Source organism: Loxodonta africana, chromosome 27 (assembly GCF_030014295.1).
Source record: "Loxodonta africana isolate mLoxAfr1 chromosome 27, mLoxAfr1.hap2, whole genome shotgun sequence".
In the NCBI taxonomy this organism is placed as follows: Eukaryota; Metazoa; Chordata; class Mammalia; order Proboscidea; family Elephantidae; genus Loxodonta; species Loxodonta africana.
In genome coordinates this window covers 33,696,854-33,722,129 of record NC_087368.1, presented here as the reverse complement: position 1 = coordinate 33,722,129, position 25,276 = coordinate 33,696,854, and positions in this window count along the sequence as shown.

Below are 25,276 nucleotides of genomic sequence, written 5' to 3'. Positions count from 1 at the left end.
GGGGATAAAACCATTTCCCTTACAGGACTGATGTATTAAAACAATATTATATTATGTTTAGTATTAACATTAAAATAATATATTTTAACATTCCATGGCTCCATTTGTATACGTTGGAAGTGATGGAGTGGCTGTGTAGGGCAAGGAAGGTTCTTCTTTTATCTTTAAAAAAATAAGTCGTCAATTCCTGGGTATGTCTTTTTCTGTGGGCCTATCTTTCCATCACTCGGACGAGTATATGTAATCCAAGCGAAGCTGGGACCTGAGATGGCAGTCCTAACTAAGTCATTATCTTCCTTCAGTTTTCCACTCATTCATTAAACTTTATATAGAGGAAGGCATCCTACCGGCTTTGGTAAATAGTTAATGGGTCAACAAACACACTCAATTATGGTGCCTTATTCATCCTTGGTGGTACAATGGTTAAGCACTCTGCTGCTAACCTAAAGGTTGGCAGTTTGAACCTACCCAGCAGCTCTGAGGGAGAAAGGCCTGGTGATCTGCTCCCATAAAGATTACAGCCTAGAAAACCCTACAGGGTAGTTCCACTCTGTCACGTGGTGTCAAAACTGACTCCACAGCATACACAACAACCCATCCAAGTTCTGCTGTTCAGTTGTGTACACAAATTCACCAGTAACCCAGCGCTTAGCCAATCATTTTTCCGTTCAACACACAGGCCTACACAGACCAGACATTGTGTTGGGCGGTTTGCCTTACATTATTTCACTTAGATTTCTATCACCAACTCCAGAACTTCATCATCATTTTCAAAATGGGGGAAGGGGGGAAGCCAATGAGGATTGATCAATTTGAATGTGACAAGGCTCTGAGAGGGTGAAAAACATAAACGCCTTTCTGGAATCAATCATGGCCCATTGCCTCTGGCCTTTGGGCATCTCTGATAGGAAAGGGCAGCCACGCACCCAACTCAGGATCACTGTCAACTGCGTTCTCTTTGATTGCATGTCTCCAAGTCTTGGAAAAGTGGCTCAGAGTCAAAGCTATCTCTGCCAGGGGAAAACATTTCTTGTAGGAAAGTACTTGGTCTTCATCTGAGTCTCTATGCTCTTGAGTAATTAAAACACGTATTTAACTTTAGTGCACACAGCCAGATTCAATTTAGATTCCTATACAGGGCTCTTAATTAAAAAGTAACATCTTTACCTAAAATCCAGTAGAAAAAAGGGGTTTAAAAAACAAGACAAAAAACCCAGAAACCATCAATACACAGAAAGTAAATTCAAATTGCCCTCAAACATATGAAAAGATGTTCAACTCTACTCGTAATAAAAAGGGCTGTGAATTAAAACTACACTGAGATGTCATCTCTCACCTACCCAATTGGCAACAATTTGAATGACTGACAAGGGAAACTCACTCTGCTGGCAAGGCTGTAGGGAAACAAGCACCCTCATACACAGCTGGTGGGAATGAAGAACGGAACAACTTCCATAGAGGAGAAATTGGCAGTACCTGCCAAAAGTACATACACGTTTGCCTTTTGACACAGGTATCCCACTTCTGAGAATTTTACCTTGAGATTTTACTTCTACAAATAGGAAACTGCATAGGCAAGGTATTTATTGTGCCATTATGACTAACACTGAAATATTGGAAATGAAAACCTATCCATAAGACAAGGCAGTCATTAAAAAAAAATGAGAAAGATCTTTATAAACTGATATGGAGTAGTTTTGGCATAAACCAAAATCTAGTGAAAGCAGTCACCTATGGGGATGTCTGGGAACAGGGTTGAAACGATGGTCTAGGAATGAGATTAAGTTTAACTTGATAGATATATTCTAACTTTTGAATCATGTAAGTATTTTATATATTCAAAATAAAGTTAGTCAAAATGGATGAGAAATGAATACCCTAATATTGAATATAAATGGAAACAAATGAACCTAGTATATATCACACTGATAAAATAAATAAATAACCACACAGAGGAAAAATAACTACTTAGATAACTTTTGAACCTAGTGGAATAAGAACAAAAAGAATCACAGGAAGAAAAAAAAAAAGAAAATTTGAGATTTAATTGGTAAGTTTCTTGTTAGTAATGGTATTGATACAGTATTTCTAAAACGGTTTTTTTGCAGTAAAGAGCAAATACGTGAATGTGTGATCGTTGTTGGAAACCTGATTCTCAGAGAAGCGGTTTACAAATACGGGATGAGGAAAGGTCAGAAAACCCTGTGGTGCTGGATTTGAGCTGGAGGTATTATTATGGCATAAATATCATTCACAAAATATTTTTCCGAGCTCTGCATACTTGAAAAGGCCTAGACTGAAGACTGGAAAATGTTTTTCTATGTATGGCCACATGGAAGTACTTTAGATTTTGTGGACAATACATGGTCTGCGTTGCATATTCTTCTTTGTTTTTTTCTTTGTTTCTTTGCCTTTTTCTTTTTTACAATCCTTCAAAACTGTGAAAATATTTTGCAGCCTACAGGCTATACCTAACAAATGGAGGCCACAGGCAGGACGTGGCCCACAGGCCAAAGTCTGCTGACTCCTGGGCCTAGAAGCAAAGACATTCCAGTAGCAATAGCACACCTAGCCCCCAGATTTTGGTTCCTAAATACAATTCTTATCTAAAGGGACTCAGAGCTCTTTGTAGAAACAAATGATTCTAGATCCAGGACAGGGAAGATACAAGATGATCCTGGGACATTTTATGCTAGAAAGGAAGGAAGAATCACCAGGGTACAGGAGAAAGACAAAAGAGAGTGCTTCCACTGGAAAACTGAGGACAATGTGAGCATGATGATGGGTTATAAGACATTGTGGGGAGGGGATTAAAAAGAATCCATGAGTGGTGCAAAGAAGAAAGGATGGAATTACAAAATCACCATTCTGTAGCTAGAATGTGATTATGAATAGAAAACAACACAACTGGGTAGAAATTGCTGGGGTATATAATAGTCACACAGTCTCAAAGTAACCCCACATATCACTTATTAATTACAAAAGATGGTAAGAAACTTAACTCTGGAATCTGGAGGAAACGACCTTAACTGAGTAATAACTGAGAATTGCCAGTGAATGGACATATGAAACAATGTGCCTCCTGCCGGGATGCAATGGGAAATACACATCACCCACACAACAGTCTGGCCACAAAATGTGTAACATGGATCTAATCATGAGGGAACAAAGAGACAAGTCCAGACCGCGACATTCTATAAAATAGCCGACCCAAACATTTCGAAGAAATCAATATCCCAGCAGCAACAGCACACAATGGCAAGACAACTGTGCTAGATGAAAGGAGACTAGACGGAGGGACGTAACCACCAAAAGCGCTGGGTGATACCAGCCTGGGTCTAATATGGACAGGAAAAAAAAAATCTATAAAGAAAATTTTTGTATAAAATTAAGGAAATACGAATATGGATTGTCTACTAGATATTATCATGTGAATTTTTTAATTTCTTGGGTATGCTAATTGTACAACAGTGGCTTTTTCCTTAGCAAGTACCTGCTGAGGAATTTGGGGGCGACATGTCATGATGTCTTCAACTTAAATTCAGATGGCTCCATAATATGTATAAGTGTTAATATTCAGTTAGAGAGGGAGAAAGAGAGAAAGAGGAAGCGAAAGTGGTGATATATTTACCATTAGTGAGTGACTCCAGATAAAAGAAACTTGGGGATTCTTTGTGCTTTTCTTTTAACTTTAACTGTAGGTTTAAAAGCGTTCTTTAAAAAAAATGGGGGGCAAAAGGATGTATGGCTTTTATTCAAGTTACAAAATAATATAGATTGTAAGTTCAAGGGTGTTTATAGATGGTTTTTAGCAAGAAACAAATAAAAAGTAAGCTAAAAAAAAAAGAAAGAAACTAAACGTACCTCAAAAGAGAAGAGATTGAATAAATTGTGTCACATCCATGTGATAAAATATGGAGACATTTATATATAGAAACCAAAATCTAATGAAAACAGTTACCTTTGGGAGTGTCTGGGAACAGAGTGGAAAGGATGGTCTAGGAACAACCATGTTTGTTGGTGCCATTGTTGTTAGGTGCCATCGAGTTGGTTCCAACTCAGAGGCCCCATGTCCAACGTTGCCTGGCCCTGAGCCATTCTCTCAGTCATTGTTATGGGAAAAAAGAACTGTTCGGAAAAGTGTGAATGATTGCTCTCATTTGTGTTACAATACATAACTTCTGGAAGGCTGTATGAAAAACCATTAACAGTGATTTCCCCCAGAGAATAAGATGGAGGTCAGGAAAAGAATTTTAATTTTCACATTATACACTTCTTTATTGTTATAATTTGTTTACCACGAGCGTGTTATCACTTTTGTAACAACAACAAAAAAAGTCTCTGCCCCGTCTTCTCTAAAAAAATCAAGGCTTATTATACTATATAAAATAATTAGCCAAAACCGTATTTATTGCTTACTGATAGCTTCGTTCTGTTGATTAATTAGACAATCTTTGGTGTTTAGCCAAGCTGTGTGGGGTCAGGAGCACAGCCACAGGTACACTTGGCAAACACTGATATAAGTGGACATACAAGGACGAGGCCATGATTTAGTGCCCATAGCAACTGCCTGGTTGGGTTAAATGTCACGAACACATCCCATGTCTAGATTCCAGATGGCCCTGAAAGCCAGGAGGGAAGTCATTGTTTCCAACATCACTAACTATTGGAAGGCCTTTGTAAACTGTAAATCAGAGTACACATATACATCATTCTCACCTCCTGGGATCCTTAGATTAACCCCATAGTCAGAGCAGTTATTATGGTCTCCACTGTTTACAAACTGGGAAAAATGAGTTTAGAGAGATTAAGGGACTTGTCCAAGCTTGTATTCATTATGACAGTATGACCTTTTCCACAGTGTTCCTGGTGCCCAATAATAGCTGGAAAAACAACAACAAAAAAAAACCTGTTGCCGTCAAGTTGATTCCAACTCATAGTGACCCTATAGGAGTAGAACTGCTCCGTAGGATTTCCAAGAAGCAGCTGGTGGATTCAAACTGCCAACCTTTTGATTAGCAGCCAAGCTCTTAACCACCATGCCACCAGAGCTCCTATAGCTTATTTAAAAAATCTGCAAATAACAGTAGCAGAGATATTTTCATCATGAAGGTCTGAGGCCAGGAAATATGAGGGTCAACCCCATCTTGATTTAAAGGAGATTGTGTGCCCCCTTTCAATCAGGTCTATTCATTCGTTTAGACATTCAGAAGCATACCCTGAGATGAAACAACCAATTTTTAGCATTTTCTAGGAGCTTAGGGTGAATCTGCTGCAAAAGACCTCTTTAGAGTTTTAAAAAGCAAAGATGTCACTTTGATGACTAACGACCAAGTTATGGTCGTTTCAATCACCTCATATGCATGCGAAAGCTGGACAATGAAAAAGGATAGAAGAAGAATCGATGCATTTGAATTGTGGTGTTGTTGCATATGCCAGAAGAATGAACAAATCAGTCTTAAAGGAATACAACCAGAATGTTCCTTAGAAGCAAGGATAGCGAGACTTTGTCTTGCTTACTTTGGATATGCCATCGGGAAAGACCAATCCCTAAAAAAAGGACATCATTTTTGACAAAGTAGAGGGTCAGAGAAAATGAGGGAAACATTTAATGAGATAGATTGACACACTAGCCACAACAATGGACTCAAACATATCAATGACCATGGATATGGAACAGGAGCAGATAACATTTAATTCTGTTATGTATAAGGTCACCGTGAGTCAGAATGGACTCCATGACAACTAACACCAACAATGCAGGACAACATCTCAGGATCCTATGGACTAAGTAATACCTATAGTCAAAAGGTCGACAGTTCAAATCCACCAGGCACTCCTTGGAAACCCTATGAGGCAGCTCTACTCTGATCCTATAGGGTTGCTGTGAGTCTGAATCGACTGGACAGCAACATGTTTGGTTTTGGGTTATAGCCATTTCCAGAGCCCTGGTGGTACAGTGGTTAAGAGTTTGGCTGCTGGCCAAAAGGTCAGCAGTTTGAATCCACCAGCTGCTCCTTGTAAACCCTATGAGGCAGTTCTACCCTGTCCTATATGGTTGCTATGAGTAGAAATCGACTTGACAGCAATGGGTATAGCTATTTTCAAGACTTTATCTCTATCTTTTACATGAGAAGTTCAACGACACAAGAATCACAAACAGCACAGATTTGATGGCACCTTTTATTCATACATGGAGCCTTGGTGGCACAGTGGTTAAGAGCTCAGCTGCTAATCAAAAGGTCAGCAGTTTAAATCCACCAGCTGCTCCTTGGGAACCCTATGGGGCAGTTCTACTCTGTCCTATAGGGTATCTATGAGCCACAGTTGACCCAACGGCAGCAGGCTTGGTTTTATTCACACATAGATCAAGTCTAGTGGGTCGAGAAAGTTTAGGCAAACAAAGTATGATGGCTGAGATGTTTTCCTATCCTATGAGCATGAGTCAATGGCGTTAGTTAAGCCAAAGGCAGCTAAGCAGCCTTGAGCAAGAACTGCTAGGACTGTAATCAATACGTTGCCTCTGACATTTACAAACACCCTTTAGAAGCAAAACACATTTTAGAACCTTTTAATGTCATTTTATGAAGCTAGCCTGCCTTTTAAATGTCTTTTCATTCCTCCTGAGGATTAAATCAGTTTCAGGGAGGATCCCATTTTGATCAGTTGAACAACAGTTGGGGGTAAGAAACTTAAAAAAGGAAGGCTCTTAACCTACTTGTAATAGCCACTGCCATTGTGACTGCTGGTCTTTCAACTCTTCTGCTTGCCTTCTCCTAATGACTTACGAAAGGCAGTGACAGCTTCCTTCCCTGATGGAAGTCTCTGCTTGAGAACCAAATGAGCTGGTGAGAGATGCAGACTTTTTCGTCTTTAAAAGAACCATGTCCCTGCCAGTGTCTAGCACACAGGAGATGTCCATTAAAGATGTCCAAAGGCACTTTCTTCCTCTTAAAATAATCTGCAAACCTGAGGATCCCTCTGGCGAACACAGGCAGGTTCAAGACCCTGCACGGGAGACGATGGTCTGAACACAACCCAGAGTGGGACAAAGGCTTGGATGCAGGCTATTATGACTTGTGGCTGAGACAAACACAGGAACATATGAGTGGGAAGTGTCTATTAAAGGTGTGCCAGGCCCCAGGTGAGTGTACATGTCACACTGCACCATAGTGGTCCTGGAAACCTCTCCACTCTCAGAAGACTCCTAGACAGTGGCCATACATGGTACATGTCCAGCCTTTGGAGATTGAAGCCAACGAGAGCAAGACAAGGTAGTCAAGTTTTTTGACAAAATGAAGCAGAGCTCAAAACAAGACCCACAACCCTCCTTTTGAACATACAGCTGGCTTTAGGTCTTTCAGTACAAAAATTCTGGGGAGTCACCAGCTAAATAGGAGACAGAAGTTCTACGTAGGAAAACCAAGATAGAAGTCATATCCAAGTCAAACATCAGGATGGTCTCTAATAACTTAAAATTTCTTCCAGAACAGAAAGCTCTCTCCTGAGACTTTCAGATCAGTGTCTTCAGCAGATAATAATAAAGGTTATAGCCTTAGGGCTAAGGTTGCCCTAGTTATGTGAGTTATAGGAACAGCTGCCATTTAGAAGCATGACCGTGGAGAAGTATTGATGATGTGCACAAGGGAAGTGAATCAGCAACTGCTAAAACAGACAGCTCTCTGCTCAGTAAAAATGCCTGGTTGTCCTTCAGCTGGAAGCATCTGCCTGGAATAATTCAAACTGCCTAGCTAGGATTGTTCTGCGTGTACAACTGCCCTTCCCAGGTTATACCAATGGAAGCTAAACCTTAATTGGAATCCAGTCTGGGACTCAGCTTAACCTATAACATTAATTACTGCAGCTGGTCCACAAGACCACGTCCAAGTACATAAGGATCACACCCAGTTACCTTATCAATTGATTAAGTTGCCATTTGCCTCCCTCTGCTTAGCTTTCAAACTAGAGAATTTCCCGTTGCCATCGAGTCGATTCCGACTCACAGTGACTCTATAGGACAGAGTAGAACTACCCCAAAGGGCTTCCAAGGGGTGGCTGGTGGATTAAAACCGCCAACCTTTTGGTTAGCAGCTGTAGTACTTAACCACTATATCACCAGGGCTCCTAGAGAATTGTATTAGTTGTCAATTCAAATCTTATGTTTAGGAATACGGAAACTGAAGCTGGCGAAGAGGCAGAATGATTTTCCCAAATATCCGTAGTCAATTAGACCAGAAGAGGATGAAGCTTATCTGTTTCAGAATTGTCCACCAGTTCACAATATTATCTTAGTCAACTCACACATTCCAGGGTTCTTGAATTTCAGTGGCCACCAAAACCAAATACTTTCAGCATAACTCCTGAAAATAAAGGTTTCATGTCAAAGAATAGGAAGAAATCCATCCATTACTCTGAGACCACTGATACTAGATAGCTTGTTTGCTTTATCTCTATGAGTTCCCCTCTATGAGTTCCCTTTGATTTCATCTGGTTTCTTTCAAAATATGACTATCATTTCATGTGAAGACTGCCTCAGTTACACTCAGAGCTCTGAGTAAAATGATGGAACTGAATGGCATAAGACTTAAGAGTCAGAAGAAGTGAGTTTAAGTCTAGATTCTGAGGTTCCAAGTCTGTGTGCTAGATAAGTCACTTAAGTCAGCTTCACCATCTAGAATAAGAGAAATTGCTCAAGATAGAAGTACCCAGCACATGCATGTACCCTTTATTTCAAATGATCCTATGTAAGTGGGAAAATGTACATACAATAGTGGTAGAAAACAAGAAAGGGTTCCATCAGTGGACCAGAAAGCTGATAAAAGAATACCGATAAATGGTATTGACAGGCATCTTAGTTACCTAGAGAAACCCTGGTGATGCAGTGGTGAACAGCTACGCCTGCTAACCAAAAGGTCAGCAGTTTGAATCCACCAGGCACTCCTTCAAAACCCTATGGAGCAGTTCTAATCTGTCCTACAGGGTCGCTATGAGTTGGAATCAACTCGACAGCATCGGGTTTGGTGTTTTTTTGTTTGTTTTTTAGTTATTCTAGGAGGGCTGCTATAACAGAAATACCTCAAGTGGATGGCTTTAACAATGAGAAATTTATTCTCTCACAGTCTAGGAGTCCAAATTCATGGTACAAGCTCTGGAGGAAGGTCCTTCTCATCAGTCTCACTGTCCTAGGAGCTTCTTGGTGCAGGGACCCTAGGTCCAAAGGATGCACTCTGCTCCTGTCTCTACTTTCTTGGTGGTATGAAGTCTCCTTGTCTCTCTGCTCACTTCTCTCTTTTATATCTCAAAAGAAACTGATTTAAGACACAACCTAATCTTGTAGATTGAGTCCTGCCTCATTAACATAACTGCCTCTAATCTTGCCTCACCAACATCATAGAGGCAGGACCTACAATATACAGGAAAATCACATGAGATGACAAAATGGTGGACCATCACACAATACTGGCAATCACGGCCTAGCCAAGTTGACACGCAATTCTTGGAGGACACAATTCAATCCATAACTACAGGACAAATGGAAGAGCGAAAAATCAGAGCTTAAAACACCACAAATAAAAGACATTTTTCAAAATAAAATAATAGAGCCCCAAACAGTTTCAAGCACAGCCGATGCATGCATAAGTGGGATTATGCCCTGGGCACAGTCATCATGGTAATAAGTTAGCAGGTCAGCCAGCAAAGCAACAGTCTTCCCCTCCCATCCTAGTCCGTGTTTAAAGAACAGAAGCAGTAAGGAACAGAAGTGTGTGACGCCAGGACGAACTTTATCTAAAGAAAGCAGGCCATTTGTGTGACTTCTGGAGCCTGAGAGGAGCAAGGTAGAACAGAGATAACGTTGGATTTACACATCAGGTGGTGTCCCTGGGTAGTGGTGAGCATGGCTGCTAAAGTAAACGTTGGCAGTTTGAATCCACCCAGAGGCACCTTGGGAGAAAGGCCTGGCAATCTAATTCTGAAAAATCAGTCATCGGAAACCCTGTGGAGCACAGTTGTACCGAGACACCATGGGATTGCCGTGAGTAGGAAACAACTCAACAGCAAGTGGCCGCATCAGACGATCAGGGGGAACAAAGAGATGAGGGAGCTCCTCCCAGACTAAAAATCGCCAAGGCGCCCGCCCTACCTGCAGAATGCAGAGCTCTTTCTCTGGGCTGGTGTGCTGCCCGGCCTGACTCCTGTTCTCTCTCTAGAAAGCCTATCAGATTCTGCGTCTTTAAACCGACCTTGATGTACAGAGAACCCAGTATCTGTTCTCCCATCCAAGGACAAGGGTTACAGGGGAAGGAGATTTACATAGCTCCAGAGGAAAGACAAGCCTTCTAGGTACCCTAATCACTCGGTCTTTGGGTCCCTACGAAGCCTATCTTCAGACAACAACATGAGTGCAGGTAGTTTATATGGGACGTGATCTCAGGAAGCAGAAATAAAAACACTCAAAATTGTAATACCCAAGTAATAGGAACTGCCAAAAGAATGAAAAAGAAAACGATTAAATTGGTGTTTCCTCCGGGGTGTGGAACTGAGGCTGGCAGGGGAACGCAGAGATTTTTTTTTTTCTTTTTTTTAATGTTCAGACTTTGTTTTAAAAAGAATACTGTGATAGACACTCAACAACCCAATAGTTTACCAGCTGCAAATGAAGTTCCCAGGCCTCAGCAGCGAAGTCATCGGGATTAATAACAACCTAACCAGTGCAAAAAAAAAAAAAAAAATCTTTTTTTTTTAACCAGTGCCCAGAATTTCAGTGAATAAATAACCTTGCCGTTCCCAAACCTGGAGCCGTGGCTTCATTTTATAAAGTCATGTTAATTCCACTCATAATCCCCACGAAGTGCAGGGACTTCTGTTATTTCTTATCTTTAAGCCTTATTTTAATCTCTGCTGAACTCAAAAGGATCTGTTTTCTAAAAGAGCCTATGGGGGTAGGGAGGAAAAGACAGTAAGAAATGACTGGGATGTCGGGAGCTGAAAAGGAATGGCAGTGATTAGGCTACAATAATTAGATATTTATTCTCTTGCATAACTCAAGGGGCTCTCCGTTTCTTTTGTGATAATGTGAATTTCATACACCTCTAAATTTTTTTTTTCTAAATTACTTTAAGGAAGCCCTGTTTTCAGTGAAAGTACATCCTACCCTAAAATATTCAATAATGTACCAAATCAAAACTTTATGAATTCAGCTTCTTACTTCAGGGACGAGACCCTGTTTCTCACATTCTCTAGTCCCTGGGAGAAGGGGAGGACATGGAATTCAGACAATATGAAAATAAACCAACAAGTGTCTGAACTGAAGCAGAACCCGGCCAGTTGACGGGTTGGTACTTGAGCATACTCAGATGTCTCCAAACTCCGCTTTCCCTAAGGGCGGCGACATCAAAGGACATTTGGTGAATGTAAGAATCAAATCCAGATTTTCTCCATTAATAAAAATGATCTGTTTCCTGTGTTACTGGGGCTCTTGACCTTGAGGTTATGTCTTAGTCATCTAGTGCTGCTATAATGGAAATACCACAAGTGGATGGCTTTAACAAGAGAAAATTTATTCTCTCACAGTTCAGGAGGCTAGAAATTCAAATCAAGATGTCATCTCCAAGGGAAGGCTTTCTCTCTGTCAGCTCTGGAGGAAGGTCCTTCTTATCAATCTTCCCCTGGACTACGAGCTTCTCCGTGTCTACAAGCTTCCCAGGTCTAAAGACTATACCCCGCTTGTGGTGCTTCTTTCTTGGTGGTATGAGGTCCCCAACTCTCTGCTTGTTTCCCTTTCTTTTTAACCCTTATAAGACAAAAGGTGGTGCAGGCCACACCCCAGGGAAACTCACTTTACAGTAGATCAGTGATGTGACCTTGTTACATCCCACCCTAATCCTCTTTAACATAAAATTACAATCACAAAATGGAGGACAGCCAGGCAACACTGGGAATCATGGCCTAACCAAGTTGACACATATTTTTGGGGGGCAACAATTCAATGTATGACAGGTTACCAAGACCTAGGAATTAACACACCTTTTGGGGAGGAAGGGAAGGGGAATGAGTGGTGTTGAGTACGTACTGTATCCCACAACTATTTTCCACTTGGTTCTTTAAAAAATGGGAACTGAGTCAATGAAGAATCTTCATTTTCATCCTGTTTTTACCCTTGTACATCCCACGCCCCTCCCCCAACATACACACATAAACACATAGACACACCAAACTCATCTTCCACCTCTACGGCTTATGTCAAGGAGGGACAATCACCCTAAAAGCACAGTAACATGAGTTTGTTCACACAGGGCCAACTGTTCTATTTGCCTTCAAGAGAACTTGCATACATCACATTGCAGTTTTATATAATAATTTAAATGCATCGAGAAAGGGTTAATTTTCAGTAGGTTAGGTTATGCACAATATACGTATTCAGCAACTTTGTCAGGCTAAATCTTGTTCCATTTAGGAGTTTGGGAATTTAAAGGGGTACAATTCAGATGCCTGGAAAATTCACAAATGTGTATGTGTGAGTATATGCGGGTGTGTGTTTGTGTGCACATGTGTGCACACACAGAGACAGTGAGAGACAGAGACAGGGAAAGAGTCAATACAGAAAATTACTGTCCGAAAGTAGCATAGATACAGGTGGGTCGCACTTTGCTCCCTAGCCCTATCACTGCCTTGTTTTATGTTCTTGGGCAAGTTATATATACTTACTGAAAATCGCCTTTCCTCACCTGTAAAATAAAAACTCATAATATACTATATGTGTTCTTATAAAGATTAAATATATATAAAATAGTTAATATAAGTACCAAGTACTTCAAACACAATAAAATGGGAGCACTGCTGGCATCGCCTTCCTGTGGTGATTTTTAATGCTACTCTCTTCTGCTAAGGGACCTGTCCTAGACAGCAACCACATCACAAAGCACTGTGTGTTACGACAAAGCCAGAGTGTTGACAAACTTCTCTCTAAGAAATCTCACTCTCAAAATCAAATCCCTGTCAGCTCTCAAGCAGAGCTCCTGTGAGCTGTGCTTCCCGAGACTCGGCTCACCTACCAAGAGGGTGAAGACTCAGAGAAATCTGTCAGAAGGAAAGACGAAAGGCTCATATGGCAGAGCAAGAGCTCCAGCTGGCACCACTCATGGTGGCAGGCTTCCTTTCTTAGCATAAACTGGACAGTGGCTGACCTCTCTGCTGGCTTTCACAAATCCTGTGGCTCTTCTAGGAAAAGGGAAATTAGGAACTAGAGAGTTGAAAATAATTATGTTCCTCCGTAGCACCACAAGGAGCCCCGGTGGTGCAGCAGGAAAGAGCTCAGCTGCTAACCAAAAGGTTGGCAGTGCAAATCCACCGGCCGCTCCTTGGAAACCCTGTGGGGCAGTTCTACTCTGTCCTACAGGGTCGCTATGAGTCAGAATTGACTCGATGGCAACAGGTTACGGTTTTAGAGCACTACAAAGGAGGGGGATGAGGATGAAAATGGAATTAGTGAAAGCAGCCTCTGTTCTCCAAATACAGAAATGAGGTTCCAGTGATAACACTGTCTACAGCTATGCCGTTCAATACAATAGCCACTAGCCACATGTGCCTACTGATATTTAAAATTAAATTAATTAAAGTTAAATTTTAAAGTCACTTCCTCAGTCATACTAGCCCATTTCAAAAGCTCAACAGCCACATGTGGACGGTGGCTATGACTTGCAGTACAGCAAAAGAAAAGGGACATTTTCATCATTCAGAAAGCTCTGCTGGAAATTACAAATAACTTTTACGGGGAAAAGCTTTTGGCTAGCAGCTGTAGCTCTGAACCACTGTAGCACCAGGGCTGCAGCAGATGCTAATGTGGAGCCAAGAAGACCCTATGGGGCAGTTCTACTGTCATATAGCATTACTATGAGTCAGAATCAACTAGACGGCACCCAACAACAACAGGGGCTATTATTATCCTCATTTTTTTTAAATGACAAAATGAAGACTCAGAAAAATGCTGTGATTTGCTCAAGACTTCACTATCTCGTATCTAATAAGTGGCCAAGCTGGGCAAATATGAGACAATCAAAGGAACAATAAGTCTTCAGAGTAGGAAAAACCTAATATTCGAAAAGAGTTACCAGATGGCCAAAGAGAAAGAAGATTTTAATAAACTCTTATTGTTCCTCTTGGTGTTTTTAGTAGACATATCTGCTAAGAAACAGCACATTCTCTCTTAAGACCTACAGCCTTTCTTTTGTCCTTCTGTGCCCTAGAGTGTGTGTGTGTGTGTGTGTGTGTGCGTGCGTGCGCAGAGAGAGAGTGGCTTCTCCCATAATCTGAACTTTTTCCTTATCCTGCCTTAAGAAATTTATCACCAGCTTTGTAATTTAGGATGACGACTTTTCTTCACTACCTGCCATATAAAATGTACGTCATCTCAGAAATTAGGTGTATGTATTCTGGTCATTGTGGTAAAGTTAAACAGGATTTGAACAGTCACGACACGAGACACAAATGAAGAGGCATCTGGAAAAATAACAGATTTTATATCTATTTAGATTTGCCTCGATCAAGACGTAGCGTACCCATTCCCAAAGACAGAACTGCATTCACTGTTCATTCTAGAAGGTAAGTTGTTACGGTGATGAAGGTGGGCCAATCGGGATAGGACCAGGAAAGACATTTCCTTTGAAAGTATGACCTGGCCTATGTAGACTTTGGAGAACAGTTGCCTCTTTTGGGTAAGGCTTCCATGCTGCTGATAATAGCCATGTTGATTTAAAAAAAAAAAAAAAAAAGGCTCCTCAGAGTTAAACTGGTCTCTGTCATTTCTATGTCCCCTACGAAGTCAAAGGACAACAGCTAATAAAGGGGACCAGGAGAGGGTTGATTTGATGGTACTTGAGAGCCAGCTGGTCTGTCTTCTTGCTGATGTTCTGATGGTTTTTCCAGTACAGAATACCAAGAAGAAGATATTAATGTAATACCAAATTGATGGACTCAAATATAGGTCACCCGGTGTTAAGAGCACCTCTTAGAGAAACAAATGCCTTAAAAGCGATGCCATAACTATAAGTGAGAAGATCCACAGATGTGAGAGCCTGTAATAATAAGAAGCTACCATTTTCCAAATGTCTTTTTTTTTTTTTTCTGTTCCAGAATTTAATCTATGGTCCCACATGGCATTTAGTTGTTACGTCTCCTTAGGCTACTCCGATTTAATCAGGGCCTTCTTTTTTCTTTGTCTCTCATGACCATCTCACTTTTGAAAAGTACTGATCAGTTTATTTGTAAAATATTCTTCAACTCTGTTTTGTCCAATATTCTCTCATAATTGGAATGAAAAGTTAAACAGAAAAAGTTGCCATTATGAACATTTATCCGTTTATACGTGAATTTGTTAACTCATTTAATCTTTACAACAAGCCTAAGTGGTAACTGTATGTCCATTTGAACTGAGGCTCAGATGAATGAAGAATCTTCCAGAGCCACATTCAAAGTAAATGCGTGAGCCCGAGTTCTGATCCACAATGATGGTTCCAAAGCCACAAGCCAGCAGAGGTCTCGTAAGGACCACATACAAACTTGATATGCCCTTATGACCTGATGTGACTGTAACAATTCCACATCAAATCAGCACACCAGAATCAACTGAATGGCAGACCCTGTTCATGCTCCTGTATACCTGAAGGTCCTTTGTCAGTTAAAGAGAAAGCCAAAAGCCGAAATCTGGACTGACAAGGAGGCCAGAGTGACACATTATTTCCTGATGATTTTCTGTAATTATTTCACAGACACTCATGAGCCATTCGTGTTCAAGCTAGCATTATCCCATTGCATAAATTATCAGGCACCAGAATTTCATCTGTAGTACCACTGTGACGTAATACCGGAAGCTTCCTTCAGAACTGCAACACTCATTCCCTCAGCTGCTGGGAGCGCTGATGACTGACAGCTCTCCACCAAATCCCCCCTTCCCAGAAGCAGCCCACATGGATTACAGAGGGGACGGGGAAGGCAGGCTGTCCTGGCCCAACTGAAGACAACTCTTTGGGACTATCTCAGTTCTGGATCTCCCTATGGGATTGACTTGAGTCCTTTATCGTGAAAATAGCATTCAAATTTCTCTCTGCCCATTCCCACTTTCTCCACTCCCCCAAAGAATTCCCTGCAGGTAAGTCCCCATATAAGCATTTGCTTCCTGGAAAAACTGATCTGCAGCACCATCTGATTTTTTTCTCCTTTCTTTTAACAGTATGATTGAACATGTTCTTCATTACCCAAAACCAAACCAAACCCAGTGCCACTGAGTAGATTCCGACTCATAGTGACCCTATAGGACAGAGTAGAACTGCCCCATAGAGTTTCCAAGGAGGGCCTGGTGGATTCGAACTGCCTACCCTTTGGTTAGTAACCACTATACCACCAGGGTTTCCATGTTCTTCATTAGAGAGTAACAAACCCTATATCACTTAGTCAAGACGTCAGCAGAGAAGACTCTGTGCAGCCTTGCAAGTAAAGAAGGAACTATCTGCAAAGGGGCCATCTTGCAGTGGACACATTAACATGCAAGGGATCTCCAGAGTTTATTTCTGCAGGATGACATTTCCATGATGCTTGGAACTCTCTCCTGGCTTCAGTCCTCTAGGTTGAAAGAAGACAGAACTCTCCTCCGTGTCACCTCCACTGCTGACTTTCCTCCTCTGGACATACTTCCCCCAATCAAATCGATATAAAGTACCAATATAAAAGACCCTTCTTGATTTTTCTGCAGGCTAGAAGAAGGGTTCAGGATATTATCATGTAAATGTATCTGCAGAGTGGCCACTTAGAGCTACCAAGAGCAGTGAGTAAGAAATGTGGAATTAGATTAGAATAATGAGTTTTAATCAGACAAACCCAGAAGTTCAGGCAGTCTACAAGAAAATTGGTCTAGACTCTTAAAAAGCATCAATGTCATGGAAAAAGCGGGATAACTAGTCCAGGTTAAAGGGATAAAAGAAACAACCAAAGGCAGAGTAGGTACCTTGGTTGGATACTGCTTCAAAGAACAAAGAAGCATAGCTATAAATAACATTCTAGGCCAGTTGAGAAAGGTTGAGTATGGACTAGATGTTGATTGATGGCATGAAATCACCGTTAGTATTCTCAGAAGTAATTATGGCATTGAGAGAGTGATGGAGAATGTCCTTAGTCTTAGAAAACACATGGTGAATGAAGTATTGAGAGAGAGGACTCATGGTGTCTGAATTTTTCAAACGCTTAGACAAAAAAACAAACACAAATACATACAGAGTTAAAGCAAATATGGGAAAATATTCACTGTTGGATCTGGACGGAGTGCATACGGGTAGTCACTGCTTTACTTCTGCAACTTCTCTCAATGTTTAAAAACATCCAAAATAAAAGTTGGAGTGAGGGTACAATAAGAATGGATTTCACAAGAGCGAAGCTCTAAGAGAGAAAAAGCTGCAAAAGGACCAAAAGTCTGGAGAGATGGACTGCATAGAGTACTAAACGCCACAAGCTGTGTCCAGAAATAAACCTAATTTAATTGCCTAATCCTATTTAATATCTATTGGTTGTATTCCCATTTTACTGATGTAAAAAACAGACTGATAGAATTTGAGGCACTTGGCCAAGCTCACACAGCTGTTACGTAGCAGAACAAGGATGCAAACCAAAATCTCTCCAGTTCCGAAGTCCATTTTAATTACCTCTCATCAATTTAACATCAATAATAATTCTTTCTCCTTTAGATTAAATAGTAAAGAGAGAGATTTGGGTCTTCATTATATAAGAGAAAGAGACAAATAGAGAGAAAAATAAGAGTGAGAGAAGTGGGGAGAGGGGAGAGAATCCATTCTGGTTTCCAGAGATTCGGCAATTATTTTAGATCCTAGTCCTCAGAATTATATTGGGAAAGTGGTAGGTTCTCAAATCATACTGAAGCTCTGGTGTCCTTTACCAGGCATCAGGGTGCCCCATGGATTGAGATTGTTCGTGTTGTCCTGAAGGTCTAGAATAGGTTGCTATGGTCAGCTCTCCCATCACTCTATAAATATGCCAGAATCGACTCGACAGCAATGGGCTTATGCCAGGCACAAGCTCACTTTGCTAATAGCTAGTCATTCTGTTGGGGAATTTTTCTTTTTAAATGATAAACCAGCAACTTTTTGATATAAATCACTGAATTCTGCCTTTCATTTGATCAAAATAAACTTTTTAGTGAGCTAATTAGATCGAGGATCCTCTTAACTCAAGATTTTTATTGAATATCTGCCATGAAATATTTTAGTGTACTACTTATTTCTCGTAACTAGAATAAGGTACAATCTTGTAATCTTCTAGTCAGGAGTTATGTCAATCTGTACTCTAAGGCAAGGGGCGAAAGAAGTGATGGTTTAGACCTTTCACGTACCTACAGCTCCCACCAGTCTTAGACTGTTAGACACTCTGAGATTTCACTTGCATTAAGAAAAAGACCTCCAAAAGAAATCCTTGGATTTCCATTAGTAAAATAGCTTCTCCTAGGCACAGCCCTATACTAGGTATGTGATAAATCCTGCAATGATACACACTACTGAGTAGGATTTCTCAATGGCAAACCACCCCCTCCTCCACGTAGCTGGTTTGTTTTGCTTCCATTGCTGCACTTGTTACCGTTGTTGTTAGCGGCTGTCATTAGCTGCTGTTGAGTCAATTCAGGCTCATGCTGACACCATGTGTGTAGAGTAGAACTGCTCCATAGGGTTTTCAAGGCTACGACCTTTCAGAAGCACTTCCCTAGGTCTGTCTTCCAAAGTGTCTCTGGGTGGGTTTGAACCACCAACCTTTTGACTAGTAGTCAAGTGCTTAACCGCTTACAGCACCCAGGAACTCTTGTTGTACTTGCTGTTGTTGTTGTGTGTTGCCGAATGGATTTTGATTCATAACGACCTTATAGGATAGAGTAGAGCTGCCCCCTAGGGTTTCCTAGGCACTTGTTAGTGAACTATAAACTGTAGATCTGTAGCTTTCCTATTTGCATGTGAATTTTACTAAGACAAAGACTGAGGCTTTCTTAGTTTCTGTATCTCCACAACTAGTATAGCGTCAAGCACACAATACATGTTCCTACTTCAGCTAAATGAATAAATGGGTTGGTGGAGGTCAGTTTTGATGGAAAATTTGGGATATATTTTGATATGTAAAAAACACGCAGACCATGTACAGCAAGTTACCAAATCTTAGTTTCCTAGGGTTGGCATTTCCACGACCCCTGCCCGAGGCCAAGGCTCCAGAATCTTTTGCCTGGACTTCCACAACAACATAGAGTGATGAAACTGCTTCTACTCTTACCACATCACTGCGACCCATTCACGAAGCACCCATAGGGTCTTTTGAAAAAAATAAGTGATGTGATATGACATAGGAAAGCTTTACAACTTTTAACATCTTTCTATTGACTTTGAATTAAATCTTAACTCCTGGTCATGCCCTACAAAGCCATGTCAATAACGTTCCTAAACATCCAACACCATTTCTTACCACTTTTACACTCGCTCTCCGCACCCATTGTGCCTTCCTTTCCACTATGAGGGACTCTTTGCCCTCCATACCTTCTTGTGGCCTATTCCTCATCTGTCAAGTCTCACATTAAATGTCACTGCCCCAGAGAGGCCCTACTTAACCACTGTAGGTCACACCACTCATATACTCATTTTTCTATTGCTATGCCTTGTTCCTTTTCCCTCATTGTGCCAGTAAAAATCTCTAATGATGTATTTCATTCTTTCTTTGCTTGTTTATTGTTTATCTTCACTGCCAAATAGTAGGCTTCGTGAGAGCAAGCACTCTGCCTGTCTTATTATTCCATGCTAACCCAGCACATGGTATACACTCTATAACACATGGTATACACGGAATAGATGTTTATGGCCATGGAAAGTCATTGAAGAGATCTTACAAAGAGATCTAACAAGACATTGGAGCCCTGGTGGCATAGTAGGTAAGAGCTTGGCTGCAGTTCAAATCTACCAGCCACTGCTTGGAAACCCTATGGGGCAGTCCTACTCTGTCCTATAGGTCACCATGAGTCAGAATTGACTGGATGGCAATGAGTAACAAGAGGTTCATCCCATATCTGTATCAGGGATTCGGCCAAGGCAGATGGAAGAAAGAAAATCTTGACTAGGCAGGGTGAAAGGCAGGGCGGTGAGTTTGGGGGAAATCAGCCCTTCCTCCCTCACCTCAGGAAGAATGGTGTTTTCATGCTGTAAAAAAGGGAGGAGGTTGGGTTAACCACCATTGTCATGGCAATAGGCAGCAAATATACTCTCTGGAAGCATCTTTTGCCTCTCTTCTAGGATCTTTATGTTCTTAGACCCTATTATTTCAATTGTTCTATTAAACTGTGAGCTTCATGATAGCAGGGACATACGTATTTCTGTATTGCCACAGCCTAACTCAAGATCTCATCCAGAATAGGTGCTAAGAATATGTTTCTTGAACTGAACAAAATATAGAGGTACTGTTTCCAAAGACTCCTATTTTAGAAGATGACTCAGAGGTCAAGAGGAAGTCAGGATCTTACAAGATCAAGAAATGAGAGAGTGAAGATGGAATCATGACACCCATTCAGTCTTGAACTTTAGGTCAATAAATGAAAATTCAGATTCTTTTCATATCTCATTTCCTGAAAGATTTTAACCTGCCTAGAATATCTTCATACTCAAAAAGGCAAATAATGATTGAAACAATCTCATTTTCTGACTCTAAGGAGACCTTATTAAGCTCTACAAATAAGTCTATTCTAGATTGTGTTGGAAAAATTGGTCCCACTGTGGCAAGAAAAATGGGGCCCTATATGTCAAGAACCAAATGGTGCATTGAATAGGAACCTGATTGGAAGGCCTAAAGAAGAAAATTCAGTTGATTGCAATCCTTGCATATGACAGAAATTGAATTTTCTCAGCCCAATTGTGCTCTCCGGGTATCTGACAAGTCTAAACTGCCAGCTTAAAGGCGTTCAATAAATTTCAAGTTGTTTTTATGTCAAAGGGTTGAATTTAGATAAGCCGTGTTGACTTGAAATTGGACAGCTAGAATTTGTATTTTCAGTCACTGGAAATTTCAGGGCAGATTTGACAAATTTTGATGATTCTTTATTGACATGATGGATTTTTACAAATCATGGGATTCTGTAAAGTGCCACTCTTTTCACTTTTCTATTTAATGCTTTTTGCTGTTAAAAAAAAAAAAAAGCCCACTTTCCTCTAAAAAGTTTAAATAATATTTAGAATACGGAATATAATAAATTGGTAAGAAATCCAGATTTTGTGCAGCTTAGAAAAATGACATACTGCAGTACACAAATATGCTGCAAAAGACCTCTTTAAACTGTTAAAAAACAAAGATGTCACTTTGAGGACTAAGGTGCCCCTGCCCCAAGCCATAGTATTTTCAATTGCCTCATATGCATGTGAAACCTGGGCAACAAACAAGGAAGATCATAGAAGAATTGATACCTTTGAATGGTGGTGTTGACGAAGAATATTGATTATACCACAGACTGCCAGAAGAACTAACAAATCTGTCTTGAAAAAAATACAGCCAGAATGTTCCTTAGAAGCAAGGATGACAAGACTTCATCTCATTTACTTCAGACATGTTATCAGGAGAGACCAGTCCTTGGAGAAGGACGCCAGAAGTCATGCTTGGTAAAGTATAGGGTCAGCGACAAAGAGGAAGACCCTCAACGAGATGGATTGACATAGTGGCTGCAAGAGTGCGCTCAAACATAATAACAATTCTGAGGATGGCGCAGTGTTTCCCTCTGTTGTAGGTAGGATCGCTATGAGTCAGAACCGACTTGACAGCATCTAACAATAACATAATATGCTACACTTGTAAAGAGGCTCTTATTAATATTAACTTTCCACAGCCGCTGTTTTCTGGGCACCTCACCAATTGCATAATTTGTCTTGTGTTTCTAAGTTAATTTACAGGTGTGGTGTCAGGAGCATGGTGGGAGCTGAGATTACAAAGCAGCATTGATAGATTCCACCTATGACATAGGTCAGTGCTTTCTCTAGAGAGTCAGAGAGAGTGGAGAGAGAGTGCTCCCTTCCATAACATCTACATGCCAAGCAAGGCTTGTTTGCTCCTGTTGAATAGGCTCCCCAGCCATGAGTGCTTCCTTTGGGGAGTTCTTTTCCCCCTCCTTCTGAAACACGACTCTCAGAAGCAGGTTGAGATTAATAGTGCATCAGGCTGTACCTAATCTCTCAATATTTCATTTTGCTTTAAGCCTATAACATTTGTATTTCTGAAATTAGGGTGTCTAATGCCTGGGGAGGGGCCCACTTGGGTTAGGTTTATTATCCACTAAATGGCTTTCTTAACAGATCTCTTTATCTCTTTGTCTGCCAACTAATCTCAATGATCTATCTTGAACAGATGCTATTACACCAGAATGTATTATTCCTTTTTTTTTTTAAGATTTTCTACACAGCTTTCAGACACTTTATTATTGAAAGTAAGCCCTAAGTGGCACATCACAAGACACGTAGCAGACGTGTAAGGTGCACACTTGTGAATAAGTATGCATGATAAGACGTCCATGACCCTCCAAATATCCTCAACTCCTTGGTTTTAGAATAAGATCTCAATTTTATCCCCAAACTCCTTTTCAAGCCCAAGTGAGTCAAATTCCTAGGACAGGGGACTTTGATAAAAGGCGAGTGTTTTTTCGCAACCTCAGGCTTGGGCAAAGAGCAGTGGAAAACATAATCAAGGAGAGAAGTTTGGGTCTTAAGGAAAACGTAGAAAGTTATGTTTAAAACATGTCAACCAAGACAGGGAATTGAAGAAAGAGACACAAGTGAGAAGAAATAGAACAGAAAAGGACCTCGGGTGTGGACAGAGGTATGTAAACTCACTTAGCCAGTATACAATCAGCTTTCTGATGATCTGTTGCACAACGAGCTTAAACGTTCTTTTGTATCTATCAGTTGGCTTGCTGATTCCACAAATCACTTACCACAAGGAATGCTGAGGTATTTTGGGGGAAGTGGGGAGGAGGGTTGGAATAAGTCATCACACTGAGAAGTCCTGTGACTGGGGCTGGAAGGGGCAGCATCCTAAAACTAATATTGATAGATGGAGTTAAGGGTTTGGAGTGAAGAGATGGAGATGGGTTCAAGATAAAAAAGGGTATAAGGGTGTGGGCAGGGCTTTGGACTGGAGTCAGGGTTGGGGAACGTGGATGGTGATGGGAATGAAAAATGGAATAGCATGATGGAGCCTGGTCAACACCAGCTGTGATGGAAAGGCTGAACTAAGCAAGTCTTTAATTGAAAGGACTAAACCACAGCCAAGAATACAGGGCATATTTGGGATCCAAAATAGAAGATTTTAGAATGGGCTACTCATAATATTGACATAAAACATATGAATGATTGCTCAGAGCAGGAAATTGGAGTATCATGAAGTAAACTAAGACTGAAACCCAGCCTTTCTTTATGGGCCAAAAAGCCTGGGTCAGAGGATGTGGTTGCTGGCCGGGCACTGGCTACTAACCTCAACATACTGGGCACTGAACCTATAGCTGCAAAACTAGTACAGGCTCACCAACTGAGAGACTGCAACACCCTCTCTTCTAGAGCAGAATAAGCTCAAAGACCTGGGTAGGCTGAGCCTGAAAGCTGCACAAGAGAGACAGGTATGTAAGAAGTATGTGGGTGAGTGTGATGTCTATCTCAGACAGTTCCAAGGGCAACCAAGTCATGATATCTACTTCTCGTTATGTGGCAACTTTACCCATCAGGAACATCCTAACATGATTACCTGGTTCAAAATTAGGGACAATTCCCAATAATTAGAGCCAGAAATCATTTGTAACTGCATTTTGCCTTTGCTGATGCAGATGACAACAGACCAGGGTTAAGTTAAGAACAAAAATGTAAGCAAAACAATGAACACATTTTTAAAAAGACATTTAGAATATTTCAAATGGAAATATTCACTGGTTTTATTTCTGAGAACAATTGGAGGCTCACTGAAGGGAATTTCAACCTGACTTGAAATTAAATTCGATTGCACATCAAGATGAAAACAAAATGTGTCTTGGGTCTCAAATGGGATATACTGCCAAAGTTGGAGCAAAGCAGATTTGTCACAGATATAAATTAATTTTTCTTATTTTTTGTATGCTTCACAATATAGAAGTCAACATCTGTTTGTCCTCTCATTCAAACAAATACACTTGTGGAAGACTACTAGAAGATTATGATACAGAGATGAAAAAAGAGAGATGTACTTGTTTGTAAGAAAAAGGGAGACACTAAACACAAGGAAGAAACAGAGGCTCTGAGAGGTAAACCAGAAATATAAAGAGAATTCACAACAAAAGACTATTAAGAAAAATTCCTATTTTTAGTGTCATTTATTAAAGATTTGTGAATACGGATAGTTCTGACATTCAAATGACAGCAAACTGAGAGGCTTTTGGTCACTTCACCTTGATGACTCAGCTCTCACCGACAGGCATTTCTCCTGCATATTATGACTACCGGTGGAGTGACGAAAACCAGAGGTCCTTCCCGATCCTTTAGGCAAAATTTATTTTCAAAAACTAACAGTTAGAAAATTGGCCTGGTAGAAATCCAAAGAACAAACTGTGTTAGTTTTCCTCTGTTCCCTGCTGTTTCAAATAGGACATCCTCAAGGGCAAGAAGAAGGAGCAAGTAGACTTTTTAAGAACAAAGTGTTTTTCTATCGTTGATAGAGATTAATAGGCAGCTCAGACTTCAGGTTCACTTTGGGTTAGAGACTTCTTCCTCCTCCAGGGAAACACAAGAACAAGGTAGGCTGCCAGGCAGATAGTAGTGACAGCACCAAGTGCAACAAAGTCATAAGCACTACCCACCCACCCTCCAACTCCCATACCGTCATCAAATTTAACCCAATGCCAGGGACACCGCTAAGTTGTACTGAACAGCCAAATGGCTTAAGGAAATGACATTAAGAAACCACACAGCCCATCTCCTGGCTTCTGGTCTATACACAGTCTCATCTGAGAAAGACAAGATGCTTATTTCTAGAGACCTGCAAGGGATTGTCACAGCCAGGGAAGTACCTTAAAGGAAATGGTTACAGCCCAGTAAGAGGAACAAAGGACTGGGATTCAGAGTCCCGGGTTCTGTGAAATGGGGCAAGCTCACTTCAGCCCTCTGCACCTCAGTTCCTTCATTTATAAAAGAAGAAGCAGTAATCTCTATGCATTAGGGAGGAGTCCCTGGGCAGTGCAAATGATTAATAAACT